This window comes from Mus caroli, chromosome 1, assembly GCF_900094665.2.
Source record: "Mus caroli chromosome 1, CAROLI_EIJ_v1.1, whole genome shotgun sequence".
In the NCBI taxonomy this organism is placed as follows: domain Eukaryota; kingdom Metazoa; phylum Chordata; class Mammalia; order Rodentia; family Muridae; genus Mus; species Mus caroli.
The window spans coordinates 20,434,690-20,438,707 of NC_034570.1; positions in this window are offsets into that span (position 1 = coordinate 20,434,690).

The window sequence follows — 4,018 nt, forward strand, 5'->3', positions numbered from 1 at the left end:
GCTGATCTGGCCGGATGAGGCCTGTGGCCCTCGTGAATAATTTTTTAAATTGTTGCTCTGAGTGTGGGACAATTATTCCTGTGTCCCAGGGTGCTGTGCGATGAGACAATGACTTAAGTGAGTCATGTAGAAATCTCTGCACAGCCATAGTCCCTTTCCTTGGAACAACTAATTAAAATTATTCCTCTCAGACACTGCTGGATTCAATCTGGTTAGTTGAAATTAATACCGGGCTAAAATTAGGATAAGTTAAATTTTTTTTTTATTCTATTTATTTGGTGGTTGTTTTATTTCTTTGGTATGGAGACTGAACCCAGGGTCTTATACACGCTAGCTATCTTAGGGTTAGTATTGTTGTGTTGAAACATCATGACCAAAAGCGATTTGGAGAGAAAAGTAAGTTCCTGAATCATAGTCCATCGAGGGAAGCTAAGACAGTAAATTAAACTGGGAACCTGGAGGCAGGACCTGATACAGAAGCACTAGAGGGTTACCACTTATTGGCTTGCTATTTATGTCGTTCTCAGCCTGCTTTCTTAAAGCATCCAGAACCACAAGCCCAGGGATGGCACCACCTACAAAGGTCAGTGCCCTCTTTATCAGTCACTAATTAAGATAATGCCTTATAGGTTTGCCTACAACCTGATCTTGTGGAGACATTTTGATAATTGAGGATCCCTCCTCTCAGATGACTTTAATGTGTGTCATGTTGGCATGAAACAAGTCAGCCACCTACCAAAATAAGCTAGAATTTTTCAGAGAAACAACCATTTAAACTTACTAAATCTTCAGAGATAGGCAATAGAATAAAATTATTATTTAATTTTAAAATACTTATTTTATTTGTAAGTGTGCGTGCGTGCGTGCATGTGTGTATGTGTGCGCGTGCGTGCGTGTGTGTTCTTACGCTCATACATGTACATGTGGGTGCCCATGGAGGTCAGAAGAGGGATTCACATCTACTGAAGCTAGAGTTACTGGCCATTGGGAGCCACCAGAAACATATCTTGGAACCAAATTCCAGTCCTCTGCTAGAGCAGTAAGTGCTTTGTATACTGTTTCAATGCTAGGTCAAGATGAAAGATGGGCTTTGGATGTATACCAGGTCTCAGCTGAATAAACCAAAACCCATGACTCCATGAATTTTATGTGAAGTCTTAGGAGCTTGTTTAGGAAATGCTAATTAGGCTCTGGCTTCATTTGGAGTATTTTTAGATTTTTAATGAAAATAGATTTGGAATTATAGCTATGGTGTTTTGTACATTTTTTCGTAAACCTAAACATTTTCTTTCCTCTATTATAAAGGCTCTCTGTCTGGCTGTTATTACATTATTTAATGATCGAATAAAACAAAACATAACAAAATACAATAAAACAAAACACCATGTCTACTTTATTGAGGCATTATTGAGAAACACATGTATATACATACTTCTTGTATATTTTTTGATCTTGGCAGTAAGTGTCCATATTGTGTATATCATGCTCTCTCACTTTCCCAGGAAAATTGCTTATTTATAATCTTCTAACATAAACTTCTATCACGGTATCTAGAGATATTTTACTTTAGGTTTTCTTTCAAGAGTTTATATGTGCCTATGCGGTCCCTAGCTCCTCAAAAACTCTGACTCTATTTGTCAATTGTAAACTCCAAGTTTACAGATCATGAACTTACCAAGGTTTTGAGAAAGTAAAACAGTGAGGCCTTGAAATCCCAAAACTGCTCTGCTGCTCATAGATAGACTTCATAGATGGTATGGGAGAGGTAGGTGTCTGGACTAGAGAAGCCGCTCTGCTGCATGAATATAGGTCAGGACAAACCCAGAGAATACCAACCTGTGACAAGTGTACTTTGGACTTGATTGGATAGAGTATCTCATTTACCCAGAATATCAATGTGGTATTCAAAGCCCACATGATCAGTCCTTGAGATTCATATCTAGAACACACACACACACACACACACACACACATATATAGTAATAAAATATATCTCTGATAGCTCTAACTTTGTCTCTAAGCTAGGGCTTTCAACCATTATGTTTCTTGCAATGTGTAAAAATGCCCCTGCCTCATAAGAAAGCAGAATGAAGCCAGTAATCAGAAGAGCGGAGTTAGACATGGCAGTGATACCTGGAGTTGTTCACAGGGATCAATGATTTTGGGGGAGTGTCAGGCTTCACACGTCTCTCACCTTCTTGGGATTCAGCCATTGCTTAGATTCTGAGAATCCATTTCTTACTTTGAGCTGATCCTTATTCACAGTCTTCTGTTTGCCTTATCACAAAACCAAAGAGCAGTAGCAACTACAAAACCCATCTGGCCTTGATCACCTACTGTTGGTATAGCACATATCTTCGTGAGTTTATTGTTGATGTTGACAGTGTTGTATATTGAACCTAGGTCATTGGTACATGCTAGTCCAGAACTATACTACTGGGCAATACCCCTATGTTCCGTAATATGATATTTGCATCATTCACATCTACATATCTACACTACATCTTTCTTTGAACTACCAACCTGTCTTAATTCTGGAAAGATATATTAATGAAAGATTCATTCTTGATGAGATACATCATTCTCAAAGGAAGAGGTCAGGATGAATACAGTGGGGGCAATGAGCATTACATACATTGTACTGTGCATTTTTCCTCCTCTTGAAAAGGAAAAGAAAATGCTAATATTGAGCCCAATAAATGATGTTCAGATTTGAATTTCTAGATTTCACACTCAAGATACACACACATTTATATTTAGTATTTAATGTCACAGCTCTGTAATTTGCAGAGACAATAAACTGGAGTCTCATCAAATAGAATGAGTGGTACTGACATATTTTATTTTGTTACTAGGATTGTCCTCCCATCTGGAAAGAGATCCTTGGTGTTAATTCAATAAGTGATTGGATCCAGGGAGAGAGAGAAGCCACATCTTCACATTTAGTCATAAGCTACTTCTCTTTCTCTTGTTGTTGCAGGAAATTAGCTACAGGAAAATCTCATGGTTTCTGTCAAAAGAAGGTAGATTAGAGGAAAGTCATGCAGATTAGCAGGAGTTAAAATGGCAGCACAGTAACTGAGTGTTATAATGAGAAAACAATGACAAGGTAAATGAATGTAGAGTCTTTCGATGATATAGCCACATGCAGTGTTTCCTGAAGCAAGAGCCTATGATTGTGATCCTACATTTTATTTTACTTACTCTTTCAGGACTGTGACCAAATACTGGACAAGGGGTAAGTTCAGGGAGGTAAGATTGATTCTGGCTTAAGGACTGGGGAGGAGGCAAGGCGACAGGCAGGGGAGGCCCAGTGGCAAGAGGAGAAGGCTGGAAGGCTGGAAGCAAAGAATGATGAGTTCTTGTGCTCAGATGACTTTCTCCTTTGTCAGTCAGCAGTGCGTGAATCCCAGAGGATGGTGTCCTCGACTGTGAAGATGGAGCTTCCCACATCAGTTAACCTAATCAAGAGGATGCTTTACAGGCTTTGCCAGCAATCTCCTAGGTGATTCTAGATTCTGACAAATCAACAATCAGCATAGCCACCACACACCTGAGGACCCATTCTGCAGAGATAGTGAAGTCAACTGACAGCTTTCAGTAGGTGAGTGGCACAGCCATCTTTGGTGTCGTTATAGGAGACTGATGCTAGAACAAATAACTGCATCAATCATGTGTCAGCCATGTGCCTGACCATCACTCTAGCTTTTCTCTTTATATCGTGTTATCTGTCTGCTCATTCTGCTTATGTGAAGATGCTCTGCTGGGGACTTCTGTCCTTAAACATCTATTTTTGTTCCTCTGTTCCTAGCAAGATCCTTGAGCTCCTGGAAAAGCAAGCTGACTCTGGGGATACAAAAGAGACTGGATTTTAGCTTCTCAAGCACACAGGTATCTCTAGACAAAAACTGTCAGTGGGGAAAACTTGATATTTTGACAGTGTCCTTGTCCCACATCCTACAAAGAAAAAGAGATATTCTCTCTGAAAAAACAACCAGTCTTTCTTGCTTTATCACCT